The sequence below is a fragment of the Camarhynchus parvulus genome, chromosome 12, assembly GCF_901933205.1.
Source record: "Camarhynchus parvulus chromosome 12, STF_HiC, whole genome shotgun sequence".
Classification (NCBI taxonomy): Eukaryota; Metazoa; Chordata; class Aves; order Passeriformes; family Thraupidae; genus Camarhynchus; species Camarhynchus parvulus.
Genome location: NC_044582.1, coordinates 5,022,541 through 5,034,543, shown reverse-complemented (window position 1 = coordinate 5,034,543; position 12,003 = coordinate 5,022,541). Strand labels below are relative to the sequence as shown.

General features: G+C 43.1%; 1 protein-coding gene across 5 annotated transcripts in view; it reads right to left on the bottom strand.

The window, feature by feature from the left end:
* SFMBT1 (Scm like with four mbt domains 1) overlaps nucleotides 1-12,003 on the bottom strand; it is a 73,333-nt gene that overhangs the window by 40,772 nt on the left and 20,558 nt on the right. The window contains exon 2 of one of the 5 annotated variants that reach the window (XM_030956844.1): nucleotides 10,540-10,600. The exons of 3 other annotated variants lie outside the window; for them this stretch is intronic. The gene's annotated coding sequence lies outside the window, so the exon portion shown is untranslated. Of the gene's footprint in view, nucleotides 1-1,620; nucleotides 1,759-10,539; nucleotides 10,601-12,003 lie in introns of those variants that run through there. One more of the 5 variants, XM_030956843.1, reaches the window with a different exon arrangement.

Here is a 12,003-nt window from a genome sequence, read left to right as displayed (position 1 = left end):
GAAGGACACAGCAGATCACCTGCCACAGCAGATCAACAACCACCTCCATCAGGCACAATGGCAGATTTCTGCCTCCTTTGAACAAAAACCTCACCCTTGATATCAGGGCTGAGTGAGGCAAAAGCAAACAAACATTCAGAAGAGCATCTGGTGTAGGAAATCTTTAATACCTATGAAGGAACTGTTTGGGATTCCCAGATCAAGTGTCTGCAGGATCACTGCTGCTGCCCTTGGATGGGCAGCTCACCAAACTCCACAGAGCTGCAGGATGTGGGAGACACCAGCACAGGGGTGTTCAAGGCCACCAAGGCTTTGCCCATGTCCTCTCCCCCACGTGGGGGATTTTAACTCCAGCGACACAATGCAGGAGCAGGGTGGGCACACACCCAGCCTCTGTCTCAGCTGCCATGTGGAATACGACCCATGTTTTCTCATTCAACAACCACATCAACTCTTTTGTCAGACAGGACATGAAAAATATTTTCTTGGGAAGCAAAATATTATTGCACATACATCTATGCCCTTCGCTCTTGCTCCATCCTGCTGCCATTGTCCCTGCTGGAGCCCTTGGCAGAGGTCCTACTTCTCCAAGAAAGGGTCTCCAGAGTCCCATACTTCACACAAGCTTCTAGTTCTCCAAGCCTTTTAGAGTCAAAATAGGGTTTAAGGCTTTCCTTCTAATTTTGTCTTCTCTGCTTTAGTCCCTACCAGCTGGAAGCCTGGATAACATTTTAGATATTTTCTAACTTTCAGTTGTATAAACAAAACAAGTATTTCACAAGCCTTCCTAGTACCTGACATCCCACAAAAAAAAAGACAGAGTGGAAGACTTATTACAATGTCCAATTTATGCTGAAATTCCAAATTTTCAAGCCATTGTAATTCCTATTCTGCGACAGGAAGAAAAAAAAAAATCAGTTTTGGTTGTTTCTGTAGGAAAGAAAACTACCTGTCACAGAAGCCTTGGCTCAGCATTGTTAGCACACTCCAAATCCTTCCAAGACCTGCAAGGCCCAGAAAGCATTCTATGGATAGGCAAAATAAAGTTTGATGCCTCTATAACAAAGTAATAAAAATACTACCAACTTCATTAGTCACAGCTGCTGAAGGAATTATCCCACCCAATGTGGAGAACAGAAACCTTTGGCTGACTTGCAGTTCTTTAAGGCATTACTTTTACACACACAAATGAAACAGCTGGTCTGTGAGAAGCAGCTTATTTGCCTGATTCTGTAAGGATTTATCCAATACAAACAAACCACTGAATCACCTTTCATGCAGGTAGAACCACCATCTACCACTAAGGTAGAACATTTCCTTTAAGTTGTCTTATATGAACAGCAAAATTCTGCTGAGACCTTGAACATGAAGATTATATATGTATATAAATGCAAATAGGAACCATCACCAAAATTAGATTCATTATTAAAACTTACTATAATTTCTCTCCCACCTGCACTGAAATCTCTACTCACAGACCAGTAGCCCTGACAACTCCCTGCTGCTCCCATTAAATCTGTTTTAGCAGAAGAGAACTCAGGTTCATCCATTCCATTGCAACACCAACACTGAGACTCCTCAAAGAGAAGTGCATTTAAAGAACACACTTTCTGTTCTTACCCTCCCAAAGAAATTCTTGTAAGATGTCAAAGGGGCAAAGAATCTGCTGAGGAGGATGCAGGCCAACATCAGCAACCAGGCTCAGAGAGCTGTGTGGTTCTGGAAGACACCTCACACGTTCCACATGGAGATAACCACAAACAAGCACCCTGCAGAGGATGCAGCCTGCACCGCTGCACTGCAATGCAACAAGAAGGGGATTAGTTCTATTCCAAGGGTTTACTCAAAATAAAAGGCCTGTGTTTGTGACAGCTGCCCTGCTCTGACCCAGCCTGACCCATCGAGGTGGGCAGAACCAGCAGAGGCTGCTCTGTGCACACTGGACCAGCTAAGCCCACAGTTATTTACAGGGTTGAACACTGCTGACCTCCGTGCACAGACACCTCCAGGACTCACACAGGTGTCCAAGCACTGCCACAGCAGCACCCCAGCTGTGCCCCTGGCCCCTCCTTGCCTGCAGCACACAGGACAGGGTGGCTGTGCCACCAGGACAGGGCAGGGCAGGGGGAGGCTGCACCAGGGAACCAGAGCCCCTCAGGGCAGGTTAAATGCAGCAAGTGCTGGCATTACACAGACAAATAAACAGGAACCTGAATGGTTACAGCCTGGCAGTCCTTTCTGCCTTGAACACGTGGAGATGTCTGTGAATGTACATTTTACCAGCATAAATATATTTACCAGAGAATAGGAGTATCTATTTGGTCATGAAATGGGACCAGTGCCCCCACCTTTAACTTGATCTTTCATTAGAGCTATTGTACATGACAGGAAAAAACCCAAACAATAACCCATTTAACAAAATTTTGCTGATACCATACATTATGTTTATCTTTTCCACTTGGATTAGGTCAGTTTATGTCTGTTTTCCAATCCCAACCCTGTCTGAAGTCCAGTGGCTTCCAGGATTTGACTCAGAGCCTGGATCTGCCTGGCCATCCAGGCAACACACCTAGAACTGGGAAGCCTGGTTAATGAATCCTGAAATACACAGGTCCAGCTCAACAAATCACAGGTCTGACTTTACAACCTGTGCTGTGCTATCCAGCCAGTAAAGCAATTTCCATGGGACTGCAGGTTAAGTCCAGGTGAGAATGAAACAGTCACAGCTCTATTCCCAGCTAATTTAAATGCCACTGGACAGAGAGAGCACTGTCTTGACAGGGGAATAACACACAACAGGGTGTCCCAAAAAGTTCCCTTATGTTTGTAAGTGGTTGCAAATAGGAGCTGTTAAATACAGTTTGCCTCAAACATTTAACATAGTCAGGAGTTCTGTTTCTTTTTTAAGTGCAAAATCTTCAGCATTATTGTGCTCTCTTCATCTATTTTCATGGCACGCAGACTACAGGCACGTTGGGGGTTATGGGCCAAATAAAGAAACCACACAGAACAGATTGCTCTGTTTTCATTGTTGATTTTTTAAATTCATGTCCTATTGCATGAATATAACTGCCTGAAGTTACAAGTTGGAAGAGAAGATGAAGGAAAAACATGAAGTTCCTGCTGCTACCAAGTCCCAGACAACAGCCTGGCAGCTTCTTATCCTCCTTACAAAGACAAGCAGCATGAACAAGCAAATATTCTACCAGTAAAATGTAGTATGATTCATAGTGAGATAAAATAGAGCACTCAGATGGAAAGACACTGACTTCTACCTCTGGATCTGAATCCCTGGTGCATGTAAGTATGGAATCCCATGGGATACAGTGATGGGGAAAAAGATGCTGCCTGTGAGGAAGCCATAGGCAAGAGTTAATGTGCAAGCAGAGGGAGGAACCCTTTACACTCCCTTTGAGGAGCCTATCTACTATGTGAGAGAAAAGAGTTTTAAGTCAAAAAGTACCTTCACTGCACATATACTGAGGCAATTTACAAATATACAAATTAATCTCTAAGTGCCCAAAACATGAGAATTACTGGAAAAACCTCAGAACACCAGGTTTGGAAACTAATTTCAATCTACAAAGGATGCTAGGCCTGCAGACAACATAAGAAGGTCAATGCAGTCTTCACAAAGTTACAATAAATCATTCCCTAACACTGCCACGAGGCTTGATTTGTTCAAACAAGTCTTTGCTGCCGACTCATATTCTGTGCATGTGTTACAGGAAAATCTTTGAATAAAATCTGAACAGGACACTCAGGTTGACTCAGCACCCACGGGGGGAAAAAACTCGGCACAATCTCCCAAATCCTTCTTTGAAAATGAACTCCTGTTTCAGAGAACCAACTAATGGATGTCATCACTGCAGACAATACAACCATTAACAGAGAAGACTGCTGGGGGAAGGAAGGTATCTTGAAAATAAGACATTTAAGAAAAAATCCATTACATAAAACACCTCTTGCATGTAAAAGCACACCCCTAACTCGTTTCCTTCTTTTGTCATGCCATTGAAATGGCACATGATACAGAAAAAAGTAATATATTACACTAATTTTTCATCCACAGGGGCAACATTCCCATGAGTGCCATCACAGCCACGGGACAACTCAGATTTGGGTTTAGAAACTGACTTAGTTGTTGAACTTTATATTCCTGTTTTTAAAATATTGGCACTTGTACTAGGGGAAAACAAAGGGAGTTGAATTTCATTTATATTTCTTTGCATACATGGATCATCAGGCCTTCTTCCTTGGACAAACAATCCATTAGTCAAATTGTCAGTGGCAGGCTAGAGTGAAAATTAAGACAGAAAATAATTTATTTCAAAGTTTGCAGTTTTGGTATCATATAATTTCAATCTAAGTAATTTAATCTTAAATAATTTCAATTTAAAAGCCCTTAATCACAGCAGCTTTATTTGTTTTTATGTCCAGTAGTGATATTTGAACATAAGGTCTGTACAAACAGATGCAACTGCAAATCAAACTGTCCAAGAGACAGAAAACCTATTTTAACAAGCAGTGGCACTAAAAAAAAACCTGTCCATGACTGCAAATAAAATCTGCAGAAGCAAATAGCCCACAGTTTCAGCAAAAGCAGTCATCACAACAAATCAAGTTGGATCAAAACAGACTAAGAACTCATGATTTTCCTTACAAAGAAATTAACTTACTCTTGAGTGGCCAGCACAGGGCACCGAACAGGCAAACAAACAGGGAAAGCCTGTGGTGCAGAAGTGCTCTTTGGAAAGTGACATCTGAGGTCATTTTCCCTAACAAGGATGCTGTGGTACCTACTAGCAAGAAGATGAACAGGAAAGAGGACTCTAAAAGGGCTCTAAAAGGTGACAGCCACACCCAACACACACTGACCCCACTCTACAAAGCCACCTCATCATCAAGGCCATCAGTGCTCAGGCTTTGCTTTCAGAAATGCTGAGAAGCAGCTCTTCATTTCAGATGAAACTCAAATAAATGAGACTACAGATTTTGAAGAGTTAGGTCTCGGGGCCTGCCCTGTCATTTTCCTCACAAACCCATGTTTCAGAGTCCAGCTTCACTCCAGAACTTGTGTGCCTCAGGTTTTTACAGTCATAGCTCAATCTCACTGGTTCATTACTGTGCAAGGCAGGTCTGCTGACCAGAGCAGCCCTGGAATGTTCCCAAAGAGCTCAGCAGGCAGCAGGTGCCAGCACCAGCACAGCATCTGCACAGGGACACAGAGAGCCCTGCTCTCCCAGCCTGGGGACAGGAGTGAGGACACCCCTTCCTCCTCCTCCTCCTCCTCCTCCTCACAGCCCCTGAGCCTGGGACTGACCCACCCTTCCCAAAGTCCTCGCCCAGCAGTGCACAGAAACAGCAGCAGCACAGAAAATTAAACAGCAGCAGGTGTCACTCCTTCTGCAAGGATATGTTCTCTTCTCCTCCTCCTCCCCAGCAGAGCTCAATTCAATGCATATTACCCTTACACCATCCAGATGTTAATCCTTGCCAGGACTACAACGATTTCCTGCTCAGGCACTCCCCAGTTTGAAAGTCAAAACATGACTGTCAATTATCACCCTAAAATTGAGGGGAAGCCAAGAACAAAACCACAATTCTACCATGCATGGACACCGCTGGGGAATGTATCTCAAAGCATGTGTCCCTCTGCTCGAGCCTCCAAATGTGAATATAAGAACTCCTAATTCCATTTTTATTAAATAGAATCACTTTCCACCTCAACCACTGAGTAAAAATTATCACCTCAAGTCAGAAATTCTAGATGAGGTAAAAATCAACTTCCTACAATGCATATTGAAAGATCCCTCATAAAAATCAGTGCAGAGCAGGTTATCCTACATCCTAAATTTCACCTAAATTTCACCCTAAATTTCTTTTTATACAAGAAAAAGCCCTCTGCAGCCTGGGTTCAACAGATCTTTACTTTGATCCCCAGCCTGTTTCATAGGTCTCCTGTGCACTCTTGAACACTCCCAGTGCTGTTAGCAGGAGATGCATCCTGACCTGAGCTGCTCCATATCCTCCAAAGATAGCATCACTGATGAGGAAGCCTTGAGTATAATCACCTCAAACTAATCTAATCTGAGTTACTTCAGGACTGATAGGACAAGATTCCCCATTCCAGGGCAGGATCTATCACTCCCATGTGAGACATGATAAAACTGCAGAGGAGGTTACATGATTTCCCTGCAGGTACAGGAAAGCCCATGGCAGAAGCAGCCCTAGGTGTGCCTGTGTGGGCATCTGGCAGATACTGCTGGGGCTTCAGAGTGTAACAGCAAAAAAAAAGTCTATTTTCCCTGATGGTGACAAATATGAGTTTACTGACACAGCTCAAATGCTAAAAGCAAAGCCAGTGATACTGAATAACTAGACAGAAATATCTGAATTATTTAGTAGACAGTGCAGAAGCACCAAACAAGCCAAAGCATGATCTGACCAAGAAAAGAACAAGGGAAAAAAAAACCAAACCCATCAGCTATTAGTTCCCTGCTGGAGAGAAGAAACAGCTGACTGCAGGATTAAGACAGCAGCCATGGCAGAGAGGAGGGTGAGACTGCATGGCCAGGGATGGTGACAAGCAGCACTGCTGCTTTTTGATTGCCAAATACTACACTGGCTAAGCTGCAACATGAGATAACATCCCCAGACTTTTTTTTCTCTTGGACAATCTTTCTGAAACACTATCTGAAACCCTGAAGTATTCCTTGGCTAGTATCAGAAAGGAATGGAAAATCCACATTTCAACCACTCCTTTTAATAATCCTATAGAGAAAATCCTGACCAACTGATCACAGCCAATATTTCTTCCTCATTTAACTTCCAAAACTCTGTCTCCTGCAAATGACATTTTATTTATAGCAGTGGTATTTGCTGTATAACTGATTGGGGAAGGCTGTAAATGAGCATCATTGCATATATATGGAAAACAATGATAAAGCAGTCATCAAAAAGCTACAGAACATTTAAATATTCAAATAAGGCAATCTGCATAACCCCCACCTGAATTTTAATTTTTACAAAACTTATTTCATACCTTTGTGCCATAGGTGATCTGTGCAAGCTACTTCTTTTCCACAGAAAAATGGTACCTTTCACTTTGAGATGTGTCCAAGTGCTATTAATTTTAATTCTCGGAGCAAAGGGTAAAAAGGAGGCTTTGCCATAGAAGGAGAGGCTATTTTTAAAGCCTAAGTGCTCAAGGCAAGAAGGCAAAGGTGAAGATGCTGATGAGCCCCAGTAAGGTTGCAGTGGCACAGAACTGCATCGAGGCTCCTCACCCACCCAGCAGAACAAGGTTACAACCTGCAGCTCTCTAAAATGGGAGCTACCAAAATGGGAAGGAGAGAAAAACAGTGCTCTGAGGTAAGGGAGACAGACATCACAGCAAATCAGCCTTTGCAGTGAGGCAAGGACTTCCAAGGGAAAAAGAGGATCAGCTTGTGGGGGACCCCATAAAGAAGCAGCTTTTACCAAGCAAGTTAAAAAGATGTCATCATGAGCTGGAAGGTTAAATTAACACCTGGCAGCTCTGGAGCTGGGATCACTCAGAAAGCACTTAGAAAACACAAACCAAACCCAAACAGAATGCTCTTACAGCCTTGCAATGCTGAAGTCAAAACATTCAAAACCTCTACCTTTGCACTTCAGATGCTGCAAATGCAACAGGTAAGGGAGATCAGGAGCTTTTCTTATTCAAACCTTACTCTGAAATCTTGAGCAAGGCAGATTTTAAACACCTTTTCTGTCCATGCACTTTTAAACACTATCTTACATGTGTTCACCCAGTGGTACCAGTTACTTTTTTAGCATTTTTGAGTGTGGAGATTCACTACTGCCTTAGAAACAGCTCTGCTCCATCCTTAGTGCTGCTGTTATAAAGAGCAAACACCAGAATATTCCTCAGACAACAAGATCACTTTTAGCACCACTCAATTCCCTGACCACAGACACATTAGGTCATACATATTTAAAGAAGTATCATGCCAGCAAAACTTAGATTTGATAAGAAAAGCCTCAAGTAGGAAAGGGTGTTAGGCTCTTCCTCCTGGTACACACACCTGGGGAAGGGGGAGCAAGGGAATGAAGAGGGAAAAGAGGGGGTCAGTAAAAGCAATCACTGCAGTTTTGCCCTCAGGATCAGAGAAACTAAGGGGAAAATGAAGAGCAAACACCTAGAAAACATCCATTTGCTTCAGAAACAAAATTTCCTTCTTTAAACATTAACCAGTTAGTCCAGAGATTTCCATGAAGTTGGGGACCAAGCCCACCAACGCTTCAGCAGAAGACTTGGGAATTTATTTTACTGCTTTCACAAACAATGAAGAGAGCAAAAATCAAAGTGCTAACAGTAAATGTCCAAATAAGTTCTTGCCTCAACATGTGCTTTGAGAACCTTTGATGTTAAAGAAAGAGGAGGAACCTGAAAGAAGAGGTCAGGCTTTTCTTGAGAATAACAGCTCCTCAGGGCTCAGCCTCAGCATGGAACAAGGAAACGTACCTCAAAATGTTTGTTTCCAGACTTCACCACTTACATGTTCTTAAAAGACTTGTGAACATTCTTTGTAACTTGGCCGTAGTTCCACTCATAACTTAAGCAAAATAAGGCTGCGCCACTCTGAAGAAGGCAGTTCCACACCCACTCATTCATCCCTACCCCACATTAAACTTTCCATGGGGCAAACTCGCACAGCAAAGCCAAAGAGGAGACCCTGTCTAGGCTAAACCTTTATTTATAAGATTTATAAACAACTACTACCCCCTTCATCTTCCTGATCAGGCACAGTATTCAATTCTAACAGCAGAGATGAATGAAGCTTCCAGCCTTCAGTTATTTATAAGCCTGTCAGTGTCCCATCACCCTGGCTGTCACACAGTGTGCTTTGCTCCACAGGATGATGGAGCACAGGAAATATCCAAGCACAGACCAGAAACTGTGGAGCTCAAGTAAGAAAATGTTGACTTTCCAGATTCACCTGAACTGCCCCAAGGTCTCGAGCAGGCATTGACTGGCAACACCAGCACTGGCAGCACCCAGTTCACAGGTCAGTGAGTGTTTTTCCTGACAAGCAGAAGTGTTTTCTTGTGCAGCAGAGCTCAAGCACAAGCCTGTCCTGCAGCCATGGAGCAGCACAGCAGCCTGGCACTGTTCTGTGGCTCTCACATTTTGGAAATCTCCCCAGGCATCGTGCCAGGAGAAGCCATGGGAAGACAGCTCTGTCATCTAGGACCTGGCTGATCAATACAACTTAAATTTGGAGCTGCACAGCAGCTCTCAGGGAGTTATGGAGTGCAAACCAGGAGTTTGGATCATACTTTCAGGTTATCTGCCCTTACAGCAACAGCTGATTTCTTTGGGTATCAGCCCCAAATAATGTTTGAGAAGCCTTGAAGCCCTTTTTCCCTTCTAGCTGTTTGCTCTCAATGCTTTCCACCCACCAGAGCATCACCCACTCGCTCCAGAGGTTCTGTGCTGTGAACAGAAGAGCAGTGCTCCTTACAGCTCTAGGAGATCTACACAGCACAGTCCTCGAAAATACCAGTTCACAACCAGCACGAGGGAATTCAGCCTTGTTATATAAGCTAAATGTTGGTATTTAGCAAGCTCCACATATTTGGTAATTGGATGGTTGCACACACAAAGTTGACTTGTTTTCTTTAAATTGTATTTTAGTTACCCTAAGGACAAAATTCCATACCGCACTTTCACTTTTTTAATCCAAGAACTTGCAGAGCTGAGACACTTCTATGGGATCAGTGTCATTAAAGCTGCTTCTGATGAGAGAACCATTATGCCCAGATTGTCTGAAATAATCACAGCCATGCAGAGATTCTCATTTATCAGTTAAGCTGTATCACTGTGCCATTTCACTATGCTTTAAATAAGCTGTCCACAACAAGCTAAAAAAAAAAAAAACAGCCCCACCTTCTCTCAGTCAGAAAAAGAGCCACAGGAAACACAAGCATACAATAACCAAAAAAATTTTTAAAAAATCAGGATTTCTATATAGATGGTTGTTACCTCTGCTTCCCTGACACCAGCAGTATTGCCAAGGACTTGGAGGGGCCACATCCATCACCATTCACCAGCACCTGATTAATTGCTCCTGATCAGTTTCCCACTCAGTGCTGAACATGAGATGACCTTATCTGTGCTGATATTTGAAGTACACACAACAGCAACTGGCATTCAGGCATGGTATATAAACTAACTTAACCAGCATGGTTTGCACTTCATTGCATGGATTCTTCCAACACAACAATCCCAGGAAGGAATTCCCCCTCTCTCCAATCCTTTGGGTGACCAGGAGATGCAGATTTTCCCAGGGAAGCTCCAGCCTTACCCTCCCTTATCAGTTAATGGAAGGCCAAGCCCATGGTTTCAGTCTGCCAGGGAAGTCCACAGGCAGACTAACAGTTAATGAAATAAGCATCTATTATTGCACTAACACTGAACTTGTATACTTTAGAGAAGACTGAAGCTATTTTACTCAATAGCAGCTGTGTTTACACTATAGCACAGTCTGGTACCTCTGAAACTCAAGTGAACTTCTATCCCACAGTCACTGTGCTGGTTCCAAGGGAAAAAAACCTGTTAAGACAAGGAAACATGCTTCAGCTTCTTGTGTCAAATAAAAATCTTTACTCTAGCAGCTGCTTTTAAAGGTACAACTTCATTTATGATAGATCAGGAATACAAACTGAACCCCAAATATAGGGAAAAGAGATGTTTCATTTATCCACTTCAGTATGTTTCATTTACTTATATGTAAAAATTCATCTGTGCTCACCAGACCAAATTTTTAAGGTACACAAATACATTTTTATCAATATAAAAGCCAGCTTACAGTTTAGACTCTGAGCTGCATCCATCAGTCACTGTCAAGAACACAGCACCTGTACTCCAGCTTCCTTCACATGAAAAAAATGTCCATTGTCAAGAGAATTCAGTGTTACTTATTAATGATTTAGGTGAGTGGGATCTTCCTTTCTCCTCCTAGCACTCACTGAACAGTGGGAAATAACACTTTTATTTTATGGGAAATAACACTTTTATCCAGAACTACCAAAAGCCTCAGGCATCTATCCTGCACCATGCAGTCAGCTGGACCTGTGAAACTCATTGCTCAGACAAGGAAATATCTCCTTGCTTTCACCTGAAAACCACTGTTTGTGCTACAATGATGATGCCAGATCCATCACAAGAGTCACAGAGCTAAGTCCCCAGGTGGGGAATGCCATCAGCCTTTGAGCATCATCTGTGAGCCTTCTGCTCTGGCTAAGCAGAAAAACCATTTGGCACAGCACTGGCACAGCCACAGCCACCAGTGCTCTGAACCTGGCACAAACAGCACCAGCTGTTCAACCTTAGAAAATTGACCCTTCAGCCTGGTCATTTCACTCCTTGCTCAGGATAATATAATGTCATTTTGTGGGTTTTACTTAATAGTTCTTCCCAGGCAATCACACTTTAATTTTAATTGAGGCTTACTCAATTTGCCTTTGGTTTACGGTGCCAGATCTGATTTGGACTGGTGAATAAAGATGATTTCCCCTGAGCTTAGAGTAACACAGGTAGAACAGATCTAAAGAGCAGCAAATTCTAAGTTCAGAGGTCTCTATTGCCCAGCACATCACGTTACCCTGCTGTCTCTAGAGTGCAGCAAGAGGACAGCTGCCTGCTGCTGCAGCTGAGCTCTGGAGAAGGGAATGTGACATTCCAACCTTCCAGTGTGCCCTGCAGCCCTGGCACTCTTCTCTAAAAGCCAGGCAATGAACCCCAGTCAGTCTGTCCACCTAGTCCTGGTTTTCTTCTAAGTCAGCAGAGAAGACAAAGTAACAGAAATTAGAAAGATCTGAAAGTGCTACATCAAAATACAGAGGGATGCAATCCACCCACACATGTAGGGGAAAACACAATAAGAAAAATGAGGCAATATGGAATTTATGGTTGGCTTTTTCCTCAGGCTGGCTGTTTCCAGCTCCTTCCACTGC